Raw genomic sequence first — 20663 nt, 5'->3', positions numbered from 1 at the left:
CCTCGCATACGCTGTAAAGTGAGTGCCCTCGAGTGTGGTAGGATGTATGTGTCTCCAAGTATCGATCAAATTATATTCCTAAAGTGTTTTATGAAGTTCCGCCCGTGCTTTGGTTTAATGATGGGGGGCCGGACGCGACCTGTCCATAGCCAGGTGACGAGCTATATTAAAATCCCCACCCCATATTATGTGATCTGGCCCTGTGCCCATCACAATTGCCCACAATTCAGTGAAAAAAGAGGATCATCAGTATTAGGTCCATAGCAACATACCAGTGTTACCGACATGTGCCCCAACCATCCCCACATTATACAATACCGGCCTTGTTTGTCGCGCCTGTCACCCATCAGTGTAAACTGTGTGCCTTTTTTGATAAGAATCGCAGTGCCCCTGGCATATGTCAAATATGATGAGAAGACCACATGACTCGCCCATCTACAGGCAAAGGTGGTAGTAAGTTGGGGCCTGAAATGTATTTCTTGTAGAAAAGCAATGTGTATAGCATGTCGGTCCAAATATGACAGCACCTGTCGTCTTTTCCGCGGGTCTCCCAGCCCTCCCACATTCCACGTGATAAGGTTCAAAGCATTCGTCATCATGTGTTTGTATAGGTCATAATTGTGTCAGTGCCTGCCTGTCTGGCAGAACCGAAAGACAGTCGGGTGTATCTCTGTATAATATTACAAGCCATTATTATGCCATATGCCATATCTTGTCTCAGTAACCATGCATTTTCTCTGCCGTAATAGTAGCCAAAGCTCAAACATGTGTTCTCGAAGTGCACCATACTAACTGTCCCCCTCTCCCAGGCCACCCCTATGTGCCCCCATGTTCCCCCATCCCGTTAACAAACAGCCATACTATACAACTATAGAACATCCAAGTCCCGCCTGCCATACCCCCTCCCACTGAAGCATCCCCAACTTGCCAGAATACTCTACCCTCCCACCTCCCAAATAACAAAACATCAAATTTAGCACCCCACAAATAACATACTTCTGTATTGGGGAATACCCATAGGGGGACATTCTAAAGGGTTACACCACCACTCTCCTCTCCTCTAGCCACTGGACCTGTACGACACCTAGGCTTTATCTAAGGGAGGTTAGTGGGTCCTGGAATACGTTACCACTGGATGAACATTGAACTTCTCTGGTCAGACGCCTCTCTGTCGACCCCCATATCAACACATCGCAGTGTCTGCCAAGAATGAACAAGAAAAAAGGGAACTCCCCTAGCATTGTCCAGCGGATCAAGTCAATTGGCTGTCCTGCAAATCAGACTTCGTCTCCATCAGCTTGAACATCATCTTGTTGTCCGGCATCTCGTCCATGTCCACCCCGTTGCGACCTTTTCAGAGACCGTAGATACTCCTCCACGTGCTGTGGATTTGTGAAGAAGCGCTGTTTCCCTTGGTGGGTTACTCGTAGACGCTCCGGGTATAGCAAGGCATAGTCTATATGTGCAGCTCGCAATTTCTTTTTCACCTCAATGTACTTGCGCCATTCTTCCTGCACCATTGGAGTGAAATCTGGGAAGATCGAGAAGGGCACTCCATTGTACACCAGATTTTGTTTGGTGCACGGAGGGCGACATCTCGGTCCCGGTAGTTTAATAGGCGCACAATAATAGGCCTCGGTGGTGTTCCTGGCTTAGGTCTGGGTCCGAGGGACCGGTGCGCCCTCTCCACAATGAGCTGAGTGGAAAAAGCTTCAGCTCCTATGGACGTCAGGAGGAGTTTTTCTACGTAGTCCTCCATTCGGCCAGTATCTATGGATTCCGGATCGCCCGTCACGCGGATGTTGTTACGCCTGCTACAGGCTTCCAAATACTCATTCTTTGTGGCAATAACTCGCAACAGCTTGTCCATTCTCGCCAATTGTGTCGCATGTCCAGCAGTTGTGTCGTCATTGTCAGAGATGCGTTGTTCAGCCTCCTTAATCCGCTCCTCATGTTGATCAACTTTATGAACAATTGCGTCCATTCTTGAGGACATGCAGTCCACTTTGTCAACGACCGTGGCAAACCCTTGTCGCATTTCCTGCAAAATCTGCCGCATATCCAACTCTTGGGGTGTCTCGCCATTTCCCGGCCGGTCGGTGCTGCCCAAGTCAGCATCGGTGGGGTTCGGCTTAGGCCCTTTCCTCCCAGCAGCCTCGAAGTTGAGTTTGGGCTGCTGCGTGTCCGGTTTCCCCATGCTGACGCAAACACCAATTGTCCAGGCGCAAAAGTTTATTCAGGCAGGGTTAGCGCCCTGTACGACCCTCTCCTCCCTGCACTGTCGCCACCGGCCCGCAGCAAAGTTAAGAGTATTCGCCTAGCTCATGCGTCATGCGCGGCACAAGCTCCAGTCTGCCCTGTGTGATTTGGTATAAGAGACTCCAGGCAGCACTGCCTCATGTATTAGAGTTCAATGTACACAGCCCACCTTATTCGAGCCCTTCTAGCCACTTAGCGATTCAGCGTAGCACAGTGTTTCTAGGCCTGCTGCCCCTGCAATGCCTGAGAAAGATCCAGTGGGCAATGGGTGGCGTAGCAGGCACCCACAATCTCCGTTTCCAACCTGTATACGCCGCACGAGGGAAACGCCACTCGTGACCTTTGCGCCTACAACCGGTGCGCCCACCGTATTATGTCTTTCACGGCTGCATGCAGTCACCACCGATCCACGTCCCCTGGGGGGGTTGGAGGATGTCCGTCATGCCACTGCATTGCTGCAGAGGCCCGACTGCCCGACCGCAACGCTGTTTCACTGTTTTCTTGTGCCTTGGTTCTACCGAGGCGCAAGATGGCTGCCAACACTTCCTGGTTTGGAGTGTTGACAGCCAATTAGCATTCAGCTCGTGCTCGGGAAGGTACGCGTTACTCGCCTATAGATATATCTATGATTTTAGTTTTGATTTTCTCAGGAACTACTGAATGGATATACACCATTTACCAAAAAGGGCAACCTGCGAACCAAACTCTACCTTTTTCCCAGAATTGGTGTAATTCCGTTCAGCCGTTTGGGCTGTAGCCCTGGCTAAAGGTCCTATGGAAAATTGCATGGGGAAAACACGTTTTGGGACCCCCTTTTTCTCGGCCCCCGCTTGTCGGATCAAACCCAAACTTTCAGGGAAGGAGCGGAGCAGGCCATTTTCTTGGAGAATTTTGCGAAGATTTGTCCACCGGCGCCAAAGTTATTCCAAATAGAATGTTGCAGAGTTCCTATGGAAACTAGGTCCTAACTATAACTACCTACTGGCGACCGCCAGTAGGTAATATATATATATATATATATATATATATATATATATATATATATATATATATATATATATATATATATATATATATATATATATATATATATATATATTCACTGAAAAAACCATAGGTTATAGACCATATATAGTTAGGAATTAGCATTTACAAAACCTTGAAAATTCACTGAAAAAACCATAGGTTATAGACCATATATAGTTAGGAATTAGCATTTACAAAACCTTATTTTACTCACACAAAACCATTGAAATTCCATATATAGTTAGTTGCACTAACTATATATCGCGCACCCGCAATCCACTGCTGATGATGTCACATATTACATCATTCATGACATGGTCAGTGACATCACTGATGACATCACTGATGACATCTCAAATGACATCACTGATGACATGACTGATAACAACATCCAGTGATTTTTTGTTTCTGTAAAGTTTAAATATGTCTTACATATTGAAGATTGAGTGGATGTGTAAGTGTCTGGACGAAGGATTTAGTAGGTGCATGACTAACTGTATGAGTGAGTGATTAAATGTGTCTCACTGAGTGCATGGGTTAGTGACTAAACTGTCTTAATTTGTGCATCATTATGTCTGTTGTTCTGTAAACTGCTGCATGTGTTGATCAGTAGCTGTATGAGTAACTATATGGGTTATTGATTGATTGCCCAAGTATTTGTATGGGAGACTGAGTGTGTGTGTGGCTGGCTGGGAGGTGTGTGACTCTGTGCAGATCAATGTGTACTTGTATCAATGATTGTATAAGAAGGTAAGTATGTGTTAGTATATGTTTGAAAATGTAAGGTGCTCTATGTTTAACTGTATAGACAAGAAAATGGAAGTGTCATTGATTCTTTACATGACTGACTAGGTGAGTGAGTAACTCCATGGATGAGTGGCAGACTGTGACTGTCTGTATAGGTGTATGAGTGCATATGATAGTGTTGTAAAGATGAGTGATTGTATGTATGAATGATTGTATGGGTGAATGAGTGAAGGTGTGTGTAGACGTAGGAATCAGTGAGTGCGTATGTAGTAACTAGTATTGGTGTGTCAATGGTTTCAAAAATTATACTCTGTATTTAACACTGGGTGAAACAGAGGTTATATTAAAATGTGAGGAGATGCATTGTATTGTCACATGAATGATATCATCAGTGATGTGGTCATTGATGTCAAATGAGATGTCATCAGTGATGTCATCAGTGATGTCATTTGAGATGTCATCAGTGATGTCATCAGTGATGTCACTGACCATGTCATGAATGATGTAATATGTGACATCATCAGCAGTGGATTGCGGGTGCGCGATATATAGTTAGTGCAACTAACTATATATGGAATTTCAATGGTTTTGTGTGAGTAAAATAAGGTTTTGTAAATGCTAATTCCTAACTATATATGGTCTATAACCTATGGTTTTTTCAGTGAATTTTCAAGGTTTTGTAAATGCTAATTCCTAACTATATATGGTCTATAACCTATGTTTTTTTCAGTGAATTTCATTGGTTTTTTAACAGCTAATATCTGTAGCTGTAAAATGTATTCTTCTTTAAATCCAAAAATATATTTTATATGTTTATGAATAATTTTTTTTTTAAATATTTTTTTTTCTTCGTTCCCGCTTCGCGAATCGGGAAGCTTCCCGTTAGCTGACCTTGATGCCGCGAAATAGACCGCGAGCCGGTAAACGTTTCTTTACCGCAACTGCCGCGTTAGAAAACAACATTGTGACGCCTCCCGTCCGCATGACGTTTCGCGTTGTCGCGTGATACGTCATATGACGTGCTACGTTAGCGAACTGGTACGCGAAGCGAGTCGCAAAGCGCAGGTTTCTGGAAGCAAACCGGGAGGCCCTGCAAAGCGCTTAACGTAAACACAGCAGGTCATGTGACTTGGTAATAACACTTTTCATTGGTTCATTTCACTTTTGGTTTCCTAATGATGTAAGACTAGGTCATATAATCTAAAATGAACACTTTTCATTGGTTGAGAACTCTTGTTTTTCCCAAATGATGAAAATCCCTCCTTCTTTCCTCACTCTGACTTTCATCATTGTGAGAGAAAGACCCTTTGTGATCACTGAGCAATGGCTTCTTTAGTAGCTTCAGCTGGTGCTTCCCCACCACCTCCACCACATCCAAGGAAGAGTGGACCACCTGCTCAAGTTATAATTCAACAAGAAGAGGAAGAAGAGGAACAGGATGACGAGCACGAAGAGAGGCAGTTTTTGCCTGAGCAGCCCAGGACGTCTCACCGGAAAGAAAACTTCATTTGGCAATTTTTTAAAATTCCCAAAGGTCAGAAAAAAGTAAATGCAAGATACGTAACTTGCCTTATATGTCAAGATAGACTGTCCAGAGGAACCGAGAAAAAATACAGTTTCGGAAACTACACAATGCATCGCCATATGACTAGGTGGCATCCTAACAACTACAGTGCTGCACAGTTTCGGAACGACCTAGATAATCTCCCTATTATGGCCGGAAGATCTGTTGTACCGGAAGTAACAGGACCAGAGGGCAGGGAAATGGTGCCAAATATACAAATGAAATTTGGTGAAGTAAAACACATCTGCGTATTTTGCGATGGATTCATTTCCTACGGAGAAAGAAGCATCACTCTGATCAACAGAGCTATTGACTATCATATGCAAGTTTGTACGAAACGCCCAAAATAATAAATACTTCTTTTTTTGTTTTGTTGCTCCTGTTGAGCCCTTTACAATGAATCGTTTTCATTGCCCCCTCCAAGAAAAACCCCAAAAAATATAAAACTGTTCAGAAAAATTCAAAAAAAGTAAAAAAATGTTCCGAAAAAAAATAAAAAAATAACAAAAACAATAAAAAAAAAAGTTCTTTTCAGAACTACCTCCCCGTTATTAAAAAATTGGTACAATATTTGGAACTGTGCCAACCTCTATTTCTCTTAGTTCGCTTCCCAGTTCGCTCGCCGGTACGCGAACCGGAAGCGAACCAAAAACAGTAAGTATAAGGGAAGGAAACAGACACTTATGTTAAAAGAAAGACAGCTATAGGGGAGTAAACTAGAGATACTATTACCCGTAATCCACTGCTGATGATGTCACATATTACATCATTCATGACATGCTCAGTGACATCATCAGCAGAGGATTGCGGGTTTTTTGGCAACGTGCCTTATCCACGGTTTAATAACGCTGCCTTTTGCTTTATATAAGTTTTCAAATTGTATGAAATATATACCAATAGGTCGTTATGAACCTTTAGGTAGTGCTTTTCTTCATGAGGTCTGGTCGCTTCCATACACATACAGATGTTTCAAAGATGATCAAGAAGTTTATCTGAATGGAGAGGAATGCACTGAGACGCCAGATCATTCACTAATGTGTAGGCACATACAGTTACACGGTTCATGCAACAAACACCGACCAAATATGGCTTGCGTGTTGCAAGGCACGCCAGTTCCTGCTATCATCCCCACGTTCAAGTTGTTGGAAAATGGTAGTTATTTGATGCTCAATAATGAAGATTGTTCTGGGTTAATTAAAAGTATTCCTTTTATCGTAACAGTAAGTGAACGGGTTATTTGCTGCAGAAATGTTCTATTTCCTCCCACACATGAACATAGGGAGTTTTCAATCTCGCCACAAATACCAACCTTGGGAGCAGATTTCAACGGCATGGCAAGAATAAGAGCTCTTTTGTCTCAGAGAGAGGTGGCCTTGAGTTCGGCCCGTGAAACTTTCGTGCTTCACATAGCGAACACCCGTACAGAGGTGCAGACCCTTTTCAATTCAGATTTGCCTTTCCATTTCAGCAAGATGGTTCGGACTATCTCTAACGCATCCTCCAGAAAGGCCCTGGCGCACTTTTTTAAAGTAGTTACCAGTGGTCTCGTGACTTCATTTGAGAAAATCTTTGGAGTCATCCCTGCTTTCTTTCATTGTATTTTTTCCACTCTGCTTCGTGGATTGCCATTTTTACTTGCATTACCAGCGGACCCTCTTGTGCTTTTTTACATTTTTAAATATGGATGTCCCTCCTATTGTGGTTCTGAAAAATATGGATCCGTAACAGTACCGGACTCGAGAATAAAAACTTCGTCGAAATAGGACGAATTTGGTATCAAAAGACCGGAAATGACGAGTACATCAAGCACATGTATTTTCAGTATATTCGAGTGACAATTTCACCTCGAAATCGTCATTTACCTTCTGAACCCTTAATTGCATGTTGCCCTTTTCATAGGCCTTAATCCAGTCGAATTTGATTCCACAAGGACACGTACTCCTTAATCGACTTCTTCCTGACCCCAGTACAAGTTAGAACCATTGCCCCAGGCCGAGCTCGTTAGGTCAGTTCCCTCCCAGTGACCAAGCAAGATAGTATCTAGGCCCAACCGGCCATAAAGCCATTTCAGCACGCACACCTGCCATATCTCGCTCACATCTTTCTTCTTTCCTTTTCCTCAGTTATTTTATGGTGGGGAGGTGACCATTTTTTATTAGGGGTCCAGCGATATCTGATGAAATGTTGGGCCTTGCCGGATGATTTGTTACGGGCATCACAACGTGAAATATGTACATATCATCATGACTCTGCTTTCTTTTGTAATCAGTAACCATAAATGAAATACCGCTCACCCAAGGAATGTTTCGCCAAAGGGCAAATGTTATGTATAAGAAGAGAAGCCTAACTTTGTGAAAGTGCGCAGTCTCCTGAATATACTGGCATTGTACTTCTAGGACCCTGTCACCTTGGTTGCAGCCAATAAACTAATCTTTGACTTCACCTAGAAGACTCTGAAGTTTCTGTGGGTCTGACTCAGGAGAACCCGAGGTCTTTGGTGTGTTGATCCCCTGGCACCGCTGGGTTACCGGTTCGGTACCGGTTCCTAAAAACCCAGTACCTCATTTGGCGCCCAGCGTTGGAGCGATTCCAGTGGTACCAATCAGCCTGAAGATCGTGAGGAGCTTCGTGTGAAAATTCCGGAGGAGGGCCCACCACCTCATCGACCCCTGCATGTCGACGTGGTCCGAAGGTCTTTACTGCGAGGTTCCCCGCTTCCCGACGGCTACAAGGACTGCTGCCCTGGCTATCGCACTGATGTTGGACCCTTGACATTTTCGGTAGAGCGAAACGCTGAGACGAGTCTTCTGGTGAAGCCATCGATAATTTTCAGTTAAGTATAAGTGGAGCGTCTCCTAGTCCTTAGTTGGACTTACTTTGTGATATCTTAGAGATACATAAAGGTTTTTATTGGTTCTTGCAAGTACCATAACCGAAGGATTCGTGTTTTCACGAGCAATATCGTAATCGATAACTCCTTTGAAGTTTTGGAACTAGACTAGAGAGAAAGGATGCCTAGTCTTAGACTCGGGAATTTGTTTTGTCTTGGTAATAATAATAGGGACTCCCGATTGGAGGACTCATGTCCGGTTCCTCCAGTTGGAACTCCGACTTACGAGCTATACGTTAAACATGGGGTAGGCCCCATCGTTTACAACGAGGTATGGATTAAATACACTAGGAAAGACGGTGTTTTAAAATGGCCCCAATATGGTAGCTTTGATTCTGAAATCTTAGACAACCTTGAAGTTAAACTCTTCAAAAAGAAAGCCCGGCCGGCGATGTTTGACTCTTTCCGCATATGGCGCAAAGAAGCCAAACAAAAAGAGATTAAATTAGCTAAGAAAAATAAGAGAGAAGAGGGACTTTCAGTAATACAAGCTGCCGTGCAGTTTAAAGATAATGAGGAAGAGCAGATAAATGAACAATTGCACAGGCAACGTAAAATGGCAATAGATAAATGTTATCCAGTTTTGCCGTCTCTTCAGCAAGGGACAGTAAAAGAGCGTGAAAAAGACCAATTAATGTCGCAATTGTTAACCTCGCCACCGCCCTATGCGCAGAATGCTACCGCACCCCCGCAACCTTTAGTTGCACAAGCTGCGCCTCTGGCTTTTCCACAGCACCCACCAGCTGTTCTTCAACTGGCTCCTACTTCTTCGGTGCAGCCTCCTCTAGGCCCACCGGCCAATTCTGTTGCTCCTGTGTTTTCTACGATCTTGCCTACTGTACTTTCTACAAATGCCCCTTCTATGATTATTCCTCATACCTCTTCTGTCATCTCTGCATCCGCTTTACCTCACCCCGTTCTTTCATCTGTTTGTTCTTCCGTTTCACCTTCCTTTCGGCAGAAAATGGCCAGTACTGTTACTAATCTTCTTTTACCACTTTTCGGGTCGCCTGCTACGACCCCTAACATAGGAAAAAGACAGTTGCGAAGTCAACTGCCCGATTATCAAGAGAGAGATTCCCTGAATAATTTAGCTCGGAAATGGGTCATGGACACTGCAAAGTATGATTTACAGTCTGTCATGGAAGTTTTCCATCAATGGGAAACAGCGACACAGAGATATGTGTTCGAACAGATGTGTGTTTTTCTTTGCGAAGATTTAGAAGACAATGATCAGGATTGCCTCCCACAAGAGATGTGTCGTATAAGGTTTCATTTTAGTCTGGGTATGATTGTAGGTCCCGATGTGGAAGAAGCAGTTGAAATGCTATTATCACATCGAAGTAAGGGGAGTAGTTCTGGGTCACCACCAGAATCTAGTGCATCTAGTAGGAAAAAGGCACGACAATACCCTATGAGAGAAGTACCCCCACAATGGAGAGAGGGTGACGCGACAGCTGTCCCACCTGTCCTGCCCCACTTTCACCGAGTATGGGTACATGTTCCATGGAAGCGAGCTGAAGTTTTAGCACTCAAACAAACACTACCAGATCCGCGTAAAAATCCTGCAGGGTACTATAAAGAATTGTCGCAAACTGCTGGATCATGCATTATGAATTTAGCCGATATCGATATGTTATTCGGGAACGTCGTTCCACAGCCTTTATGGGGAAAAAATCGTCATGAAGATCATGACCAGGAATTAGGTGACACGTGGGCTAATATTACTGTTGCAGATGCACGACAAGTTGGTGGTGCCAAGCCTGAGCCCCTGATAGCGGAATTACCTGGTAGGATAGTAGATTACATGAAGACAATAATGCCTGCGATACGTGTAAATTGGGATAAGTTATCTGCATGCAAGCAAAAGAAAGAAGAAACTGTGTCAGATTTCTTCACCAGATTTGAAGAAACATTCATTGACCACAGCGGTCAAGATATGACTACAGAAGGTGGTCAGAGATTGTTCGTCGATAAATTTGTGCACAATCTGCTTCCAGACTTGTGTAGAAAATTGAAAGATTCAGAAAGCTCTTGGGCAGTCTCATCTTCAGCCCAGATATTAGCTACCGCACAATACTATGAGAATAGAGACAAGGATGAGAAAGATAAAGTAGAGAAGAAAACTAGAGAACTCAAAACGAAGGTTTTGCTACAGCAAGCATATCCTCCACGTGGTGGTGGTAATAAAAATAATAATGGTCCGAATCACTACCGGACCACTTTTCAGCCACCGCAGAGAAACTTGCAGAGATTCGATTACAATGAAAACCGCGTAGGTCCCAATCAGTGTTTATACTGCAAACAAGAAGGTCATTACAAGTATGACTGTCCTGCCCTGCCGCAACGTACGAACGAGTTTTCTGGTATACGAGGTCGTGGTAGTCAGCAAGCGCCTAGAGGTAGAGGGCGTGGAAACACCCCTCAGGACGCACGTCCCCTTCCACCACAAAACTCTATGAACAGGTTTGACCAGCAAAATAACGTATCTGACAGGACAGCTCAATACTACGTCGATGAGTATTACACAGAAAATGAGCAGTGGGAGAATAACGATTGCTAGGACAGCCTTAGACGAAGAGAGGGAGTTGTTTCAGTTCCAGTAGATCAGAGTGGACCTTACGTTGAGGTGATTACATCGGGTGTGTCAGAACCTTTTCTGTTGGATACTGGTGCTACAAAGAGTTCTATTATGCACTCCAAACTCCCTGGCGCACCTTTGTCTGGCGAAATGAACGTTTCCGTAGGTTTTTCTGGCGCCCCGGTTAGAAATCCGATTTCTGACCCTTTATCTCTTTCTGTTGGTCCTTGTGAATTCGAAGCACCCCTTATTTTGACAACAGGTTGTGGTGAAAATTTGCTAGGATTAGATTTGCTAAAAAGATTGTATGCGACTTTGTACTGTTCTCCCTCAGGAGTACAACTGACTTTAGGTAAGAAAGTGGTTTCTCCCATGTATTTGTCGAGAAATACGCTTCCAACAGAATTGACACTTCTTCCAGATATTCTTTGGGCTACTGGTCCGAATGATGTGGGTCTTTTAGAAATTCCACCATACGTTGTAACATTGAAGTCGAATGTCAAAATGCCACGAATTCCCCAATACAGAATATCCAATGAGGGCGAAAAAGCTTTGCTAGCGATTGTTTACGAGTTGATTGAGAAAGACGTAATTGAAGAAACACGAGGCAATGTTTGCAATAGTCCTGTTCTGCCTGTTTTAAAACGAACTGACCCTTCTCAGCCACCTGTGTATAGATTCGTGATTGATCTTAGGGAAGTAAATAAGATAGTGGTGCCACAATTCCCAGTTGTCCCCGACATTACAACATTATTGACTATGATTCCAGCCTCCGCATCATGGTTTTCGGTGATTGACCTGAAGAATGCTTTCTTCAGTATCCCGATTGCTGAGGAGAGCAGGGATATTTTTTCCTTTAGTTTAGGTGGTCGCAGTTTCCGCTTTAAACGCGCTCCTCAAGGCTACTGTGAGAGCCCCTCAATATACAGTCAAGCTCTGAAAAGTCAGCTTGACGCAATGGTTTTGCCCAAAGGTTCCACTCTCGTACAGTATGTGGACGATTTGCTCATAGCCGCGGATACTGAGAAAATATGTACACTGGCCACATTGGCACTACTGCGTCATCTATGTGATCTACATCACAAGGTGTCACTTTCCAAGCTCCAATATTGCCGACAAGAAGTGACCTACTTAGGTCATCTCTTATCGAAGGAGGGAAGGAAACTGACCCCAGAAAGAATTCAGGCAATAGCTAAATTGAATGTGCCAAGAACACAGAGAGAAGTACGCGCTTTCTTGGGCATTACATCGTACTGTAGACAGTGGATTCCAAATTTTTCGTTATTAGCCAAACCCTTATTGGCACTAACGTGTACAAATACACCCAATCCCATTCCTTGGTCCGACGAGTGTCAGAAAAGTTTTCTCGAATTACGCACAGCATTATGTTCGGCCCCTGTGTTAGGTAACCCCAACTACAGTAAGCCCTTCACATTATATGTCCACGAGAAGGAGGGCTGTGCATTGTCTGTGCTGACTCAGTTACACGGAGATAGACAACGGCCATGCGCCTATTTTTCGTCAACTTTGGATCCGGTAGCACGAGCTTTGCCAAGTTGTCTAAGGGCCACAGCAGCAGCAGCTGTTTCTATTCGACAGTCTGCAGGCCTAGTAATGAATAATACACTAATCGTGATGGTCCCGCATGCAGTAGACACATTGTTAAATAGGACCAAGACACAGCACTTAACTAGTGCTCGACTGTCCAGTTACGAATTGACGCTACTAGCAAGCCATGTGCACATCAAAAGATGCAGTACCCTGAACATAGCCACATTGTTACCAATTGCTGAGGAATCAGATGCTTCAGAAAAGCACGATTGTTTCCTCAGGACGGAGGAGGAGACCAAAGGGAGAGTTGATCTATCCGACACTCCTCTCGCCGAATGTGATGGTACATTATGGGTGGATGGTTCATACTTTAAACTCCCAAACGGTAACGTGACTACAGCGTATGCTGTCACAACTTTGCACACAATCGTTGAAACTGCGCGAATACCACATGGTTCGGCTCAAGCCGCCGAACTCGTGGCACTTACGAGAGCATGTGTGTTATCAAAAGGAATGAAAGTGACTGTCTATACCGACAGTCAGTATGCTTTTGGAGTGGCTCACAGTTTTGGACGATTGTGGAGAGAACGTGGGTTCCTGACTTCGCATGGAGCTAAGATTCAGCACGGTCAGTTGGTGAATGAGCTTCTTGAATCACTGACGTTGCCCCTGAAAGTAGCAGTTGTGAAATGTAGTGCACACAAGAAAGTGATCGATGATGTTGGTCGTGGAAATGCATTTGCTGATGAAACTGCTAAAGAAACGGCAAAGAATGTGATGAGCCGAATGTATGTTGCGAGCCCAGAAAGATGGACTGGCGATGTTGGAATATGTGAAGACACAATAGAGAGTGTGAAGTCCATCCAAGCTGAGGCCACGGAGAAAGAGTTAAGCATGTGGAAAGAAAGTACAGGGAGAATGGATGTAAATGGTTGTTGGATTGAATCGACAGAGCAACAAAGATGGTTGTTACCCGATGCGTATGTGCCTGCAGTGGTTACAATGGCTCATGGGATGGCCCATATCAGCGCGAAAGGGATTTGCGAGTTATTGGCCCCAGTGTGGAAGAATTCAGGGATCCCCAAGTGTGCAGAGAATGTTGTCAAGAATTGCATGGTATGTCTGAAACACAATCCTGGTAGGGGAACCCCAACTCCAGCTGGTCATTTCGCACCTCCTACGTATCCGTTCGAGGTTTTGCAGCTAGATTTCATACACATGGAGAGGTGCAACAACTTAAAATATGTGCTCGTGGTTGTTTGCGCCTTCTCAAGATGGGTAGAAGCCTATCCCCTAAGGGACAATACTGCCTTGTCCACAGCGAAAGCCCTTGTGAAAGAGTTCTTCCCCAGGTTCGGAATGCCTAGAATGGTCTGGTCGGACAACGGAAGTGAATTTGTGGGTTGTGTGATGAAACGAGTGTGTGAAGGGCTAGGCATTAGTCAGAAGTTCCACGCTGCAAATCACCCCCAATCAGCTGGATTAGTGGAATGTTACAATGGCACGCTTAAACTTAAATTGGCCAAAATCCAAGCGAGCACGGGTCTTAAATGGCCCGACGCTCTACCCTTAGCACTCCTATCCACCAGAATGACTGTGCATTCGCGAATGAAACTCAGCCCCTATGAAATAGTCTTTGGTCGGCCAGCCAACATATGGGGAGTGCCTAGGCCCACGAAGTTTAGCGAGCTGCAACACCCAATTTTGCTCGACTATCTGTATGAATTGACGGCTAAATTGCGTGTTTTATATCAACAGGTCCACAACACCTTGCCTCCGGTTTCCGAGACACCGGGTCACTCCATTGACCCCGGCACCTGGGTGTTGGTCAAGAATTTCCAGAGAACAAGAAACGACCAGCCCAGATGGACCGGACCTCACCTCGTCCTCCTGTCTACAAGGTCAACTATTAAGGTGGAGGGGAAGGCCAATTGGGTCCACGGGATCCATTGTAAGAAAATACCTTTCCCTCTGCCACATGACCAATGGGTCCGGACAGGAGGCACTGACTCAAAGCGCACAATTGATGAACGCGTAAAAGAAGCTAAACGTGATTGTGACAGTAAGAACATTTTTCAAGAAACTACGCCGCCATCAGAACAATTGAACTCTGTGGAACCTGAGCTACTATTTCCGGACCAGACAGCACCCGGGAAAAGACGCTATAATTTCCGACAGAGAAAAACAGACTAAAGGAAAAGTGATTTATTTTTGATCCGAGAGAAAAACCTGTGGACTAATAAAATAATGAATTTTTTCCTTCCAAAATGCTATTTTGAAAATGCAGATTCTCCCATCTAGGTAACTTGCTTATTTTTGTTTTTTTTTGAACCGCCATCCGGGTTCCGCTGCTAGGGTCGCGGTTGACTAAAGACTTTTGGGTGCAGCTGACAACAATAGGTTGCTGGTTCCAGTTGGTCGAAGGGAGCCACCCTAGACTGACGGAAGCATCCCTTAGCAGAAACAACCTACCGCCGCGGGCAGCACCTTAGAGAGGATGGAGTTTCCTGATGTGGAGAGAACTGCCAGACAAATGAGCTTTAAGCAGAGACTTTTGAAAACAATGAGAAAGAAAATTTTTATAATGATGTGTATTTTTATGATATTTTGCGTAATGGTGTTTTTGATAAGCTATTTTTTATTCTCTTCTCATATGACATTCACGCCTACTACATCACCCATACCTCCCCCTACTGTTTCCTCTCATTCTTTCCACTCTTTTGCCTGACCACGAATCAAATAGGAGATTAGAGTTCATTAATAACTCCTTCGTTCAGCTATTACACCAACACCAACTTGTAATGAACACAACCAACTGTTGGGTGTGTGGTCTCATGCCCCACACCACGGACAGAGGTATCCCCTATTTGGTCCTGCCATTTAGTCACAATGGGTCAGTATGGGCATATAGGACAATGTTCATATATGCACGAGAAATCCAACCCCTACGTTCTGTAAAAGACAACCTCAAGACTAGCGCCCTAGTGAAGGGTATAGCTGACATGATCAAGGAAGTGACTTCTTACGAAGATACCCCCGACGATGAGATACTTGCATATGTAGGTTGGAATGTGACCGGATATGGCACTACACTAAGTGAGAAACAGCAAGCTAAGAGATCGTCCCCTATCTGGATCGTGCCCCATCAAGGGCACCTGTGTCTGCAAGGTATTGGTAGGAATTCCAGAGCTCAGCTAGGGAAGAGTGTCTGCACAGAAACGTATGTTTTTGGATCTCAGACTTCCCCCGCCTTTTTAGCCGCAAAGGGTACTTATTTCATCTGCCACGATAGAGCCTATACATGGTTGCCCCCTGATTTCTCGGGCTCATGTTTTGTTTCATTCCTGTTACCTCCCACCTACACAGCAGCGGCGGATTACCATCGGACAAGGACAGTCCGAGGTGTTTTGAGTAAAGAAGACACTGCGGGTCAAGAATTTGGTGACTTTGCAATGGGTATTCTGCCGTTCTGGGGAGCCATGGTTAACAGCAGAAACATAAGGCAATTGACAAGGGTAGTTGAATCCACTGTGATCGAGACTGCCGGTGCCCTTAGTAACCTGACTGCTGAGCTCCAGTCGGATCGACTGATGACCCTTCAGAACCGGGTCGCTTTAGATGTAATACTTGCGGACCGGGGTGGAGTATGCAAATTGATCCAGTCCAGTTGTTGCATTTTCATTCCAGATAATGCTCCAACAGTGTACGGGGCCATCTCCAAACTACATAGGATTTCCGAATCTATTCATGTGGATAACGGAGATTGGTCATTAATGGGATGGCTCTGGGGACTGATATCTGCCTGGGGATGGAAAATTCTGATGGTCATTGGGATGGTCTTAGCCATTCTTTTCCTGTTCTGTCTATGCATACAGTGTGCTCCTGCAATATGTGGCCTCTGTGCTACATCATGTGTAAGGAAGCCTGTGTCAAGACACGAACTCAGCACTAGAATGATGTTGCAGCAACACCTCAATGACTTTAGGAATATAGATCTGGACTCAGATTAACATAAGGATAGATTAATTGCCTATGTAAGGGCAAAAGGAGGGTCTGTGGTTCTGAAAAATATGGATCCGTAACAGTACCGGACTCGAGAATAAAAACTTCGTCGAAATAGGACGAATTTGGTATCAAAAGACCGGAAATGACGAGTACATCAAGCACATGTATTTTCAGTATATTCGAGTGACAATTTCACCTCGAAATCGTCATTTACCTTCTGAACCCTTAATTGCATGTTGCCCTTTTCATAGGCCTTAATCCAGTCGAATTTGATTCCACAAGGACACGTACTCCTTAATCGACTTCTTCCTGACCCCAGTACAAGTTAGAACCATTGCCCCAGGCCGAGCTCGTTAGGTCAGTTCCCTCCCAGTGACCAAGCAAGATAGTATCTAGGCCCAACCGGCCATAAAGCCATTTCAGCACGCACACCTGCCATATCTCGCTCACATCTTTCTTCTTTCCTTTTCCTCATTTATTTTATGGTGGGGAGGTGACCATTTTTTATTAGGGGTCCAGCGATATCTGATGAAATGTTGGGCCTTGCCGGATGATTTGTTAAGGGCATCACAACGTGAAATATGTACATGTCATCATGACTCTGCTTTCTTTTGTAATCAGTAACCATAAATGAAATACCGCTCACCCAAGGAATGTTTCGCCAAAGGGCAAATGTTATGTATAAGAAGAGAAGCCTAACTTTGTGAAAGTGCGCAGTCTCCTGAATATACTGGCATTGTACTTCTAGGACCCTGTCACCTTGGTTGCAGCCAATAAACTAATCTTTGACTTCACCTAGAAGACTCTGAAGTTTCTGTGGGTCTGACTCAGGAGAACCCGAGGTCTTTGGTGTGTTGATCCCCTGGCACCGCTGGGTTACCGGTTCGGTACCGGTTCCTAAAAACCCAGTACCTCACTATGCAACCTCCCGCCCTGCAGCTGCTGACACTGTTCCGCAATCGCATGCTAGAATATTATGGCACAATGCCGTTGGCGATATTAAGCACGGCATATGGATTATCTTTTCGATTCTCCTACTTCACCTGTGTCCGGCCTGTATTTCACTGCCTGACCTGTGATTTCGATTGGGCCATTGATTTGTGTCTCTGCGGACCGGTTTCTCCTGACGTCGACTTTAATCAGCTGATGACTCCTATCATTACTCACGAGTTGGTTTGTCCTGGCGAAAGGATTATGGCTGTGGCATTGATGCATGGACTAATTGGTCCCTGGAATTTACTGGCGGCAACACAGTCTTTCTTGGAACAGAGCTTTCTTGAAAACCCACCGAGCTGTCCTCTGATGGTGATAGAGGATCCGGTGCTGGGAGAGCACGTATGTTCTTTTCCGCTTTTAAATTGGATGGCTGAACTGTTTTCGGATGAAGACGGTGACTTCCTATTGGAGGCTGTTGCAGCTTATTTTGCATACACAGTTATGTCATAGACCTTTTTCATGTTTGATATGCTGAGTACTAGCATTTCATTGACAATTCATTGACTTATTTGTCAAGTTTTTATTATTTACCTTGCCTATTGGCTTAAGACTCGATAAAGTACTTGGCTGTTTTATTTTTCTTTAGCATTACATTTTCCTAGTTTTTAATGCTTTACCTTGCGGACCGTCCACATATAAACTTGCAATCTGCTCTCATGAGATGGCACTTCTATTATCTTATTCAGTTTGTTTCCGGATCATGGGGAGGTGTCATCTACGTCCTGGATATCTTTACACCGTGTTAAGTTAGCATGGGCTCATTACCGGTTTAAACGCCATTTTTCCTTTTTTGCAACTTCTGCACACGACACTTAGTTGTTGCTTTAGCTTTCAACCTAGTAGTTCATCGTGGTTTACATGAGAATAATATGTTATTGCTCTACTATCTGCTTTGCTTGTTAAACTATATCTGTACAGCGAGTGCTAAAGTTTCAAGAACAACACGATACAGAATTGTTATGAGGTCTGATCTCCACGACTTCATACTCATAACATAAGTGCAACTTCTGCCAATTCTGGGCATGAGGCGGGTTTTATATTGCTTTGCCGAACACACATACACAACACTTGATGCGGTTCACATGAAGAGAGAGCTGGTGTATGCTGATGTGATTCCTTCAAATCTAAGACACTAAAGTATGGGCACGCCCTAAACCAACACAAAGAGACCTTCTTAGCAAATAATATAATATGTGTATTAGGGAGGGTGAGATATAAGCAGCCGCGGGCCGTGGAGGGAGTTACGGTGAGGCAGGGAGGCGGGGAGGGGGAGAAGCAGGGTGGAGCCCTCTCCACCCTGCCCCTCCCCCTCCCCGCCTCCCTGCCCCACCGTAACTCCCTCCACGGCCCACGGCTGCTTATAAGTGTTGCTAACTCTTATTCATTTACAGCATGTTAACATACTGTCACCATTCGCTTTTTATGTACTAGTAACTATGCTGGTAATTTTGCTACTGATAATATGTGTACTTGTATTATCTAAGATACTACGCCTGAGAAGACGGCATTAGTAAATAAACATTTCAAATACACATGTGTTCTTCTTAACTCCATGTTCTGGTTTCTAAGAAATATATAACGACCGACTGTTCATGAGTTCCACGTATCCTGAGGTACTATAAGTTCATATTCTGGATTGTCTAAACATTGAGAGTTTGTTATATCCAATGTGACACTGTACCTAGCTTGCTAAGGGGTTTTTGATTACTAAGGTGAGTTTTGGGACACCCTAATTCGCCGAGGTTCCAATCCTCTGTCCACAGTTCTGTGTGAGAACAGAAACCCTGCGACAGGGGCACCCCCGACCCTTGCTGGAGCTTCATCACACTTGCGATACAACTCCAGCAATGCGCCACCTTTACGGCACAGATACATCACGCATCTGTGCTGTTTTTGCCCCATGATGCGCCGCATTGTAAATGCAGCACACCATAGGTGACGGAACAGCGGCACAGAATGACTAACACATCCCTGGTGATGCGCCAGTCATCATAAATCTATCCCTATGCTTCTTATCTTGTTAGAGATGAACCGCCATATGTATCATCAAAGTTTTTTGCATTTCCTAAATAGCGAACTTTAAGGAATAAATAGCGATTCTTTACCATTCCTAGTTTGCGATGAGCTATTTGCTAATTACAAATTACCCATTCATTTCCTTCATTTCCATAGGGCGGTTGGACTCACTTTTAGCTCGAACGGCTGAATGGATTTGCACGAAACTTGGCAAAATTGTAGGGACTGGTAGCCCGATGTGCCTTTGCTATGTCTCAAGATATATGCTCCAGTGGTTTTTACGAAAATTAACTTTGAAAAATATATATTGGGCTACATTGGCCTATATATATGTTGGAACCCAAATGTAGCCCAATGTAGCCCAATGAAGCCCAATGAAGCCCAATGTAGCCCAATGTAGCCCAAAGATGGCCGCCAGAGACGAAAAAAAACAAATGTAGCCCAAATATCAGCCAGATGTAGCCCAACTATAGCCCAGTGACAGAATGACCAATCAGCGTCGCAAACCTCCGTTACGCGAAGCGGAGCGCTGTTACAGATATATATCTTTTTTTGAACGTTAATTTCTCAAAATCCACTGGAGCACATATATTGAGACCTAGCAAAGGCACATCGGGCTACCAGTCCCTAATATTTTACCAAGTTTCGTGCAAATCCATTCAGCCGTTCGATTATTATTATTATTATTTTTTTTTGCCCCGCGGGGACCTTTTAAAACCTCCACATCAAACCTAGGGGGTCAGCGAGGATCTACTATTCCCCCTTATGGTCATTTGCCCCTTCGCTTTCGCCTCCTCTTGTCTCTCGATCCTACCGAGAGACAAGATGGCGGCCGCTACGGACTGTTTGGAATGTTGACAGACGCCGGAGAACCAATCAGCTTCGCTTCACAAAGCTCCGTTGCGCGAAAAGTACGCGTCCTGGAGCGCTGCCCGGTCCGCTGTTACAGATATATATCTTTTTTTAAACGTTAATTTCTCAAAATCCACTGTAGCACATATATTGAGACCTACAAAAGGCACATCGGA

The sequence above is a fragment of the Lissotriton helveticus genome, chromosome 3_1 (assembly GCF_964261635.1).
Source record: "Lissotriton helveticus chromosome 3_1, aLisHel1.1, whole genome shotgun sequence".
Taxonomy (NCBI): domain Eukaryota; kingdom Metazoa; phylum Chordata; class Amphibia; order Caudata; family Salamandridae; genus Lissotriton; species Lissotriton helveticus.
Note: the sequence above shows the minus strand (reverse complement) of the source record.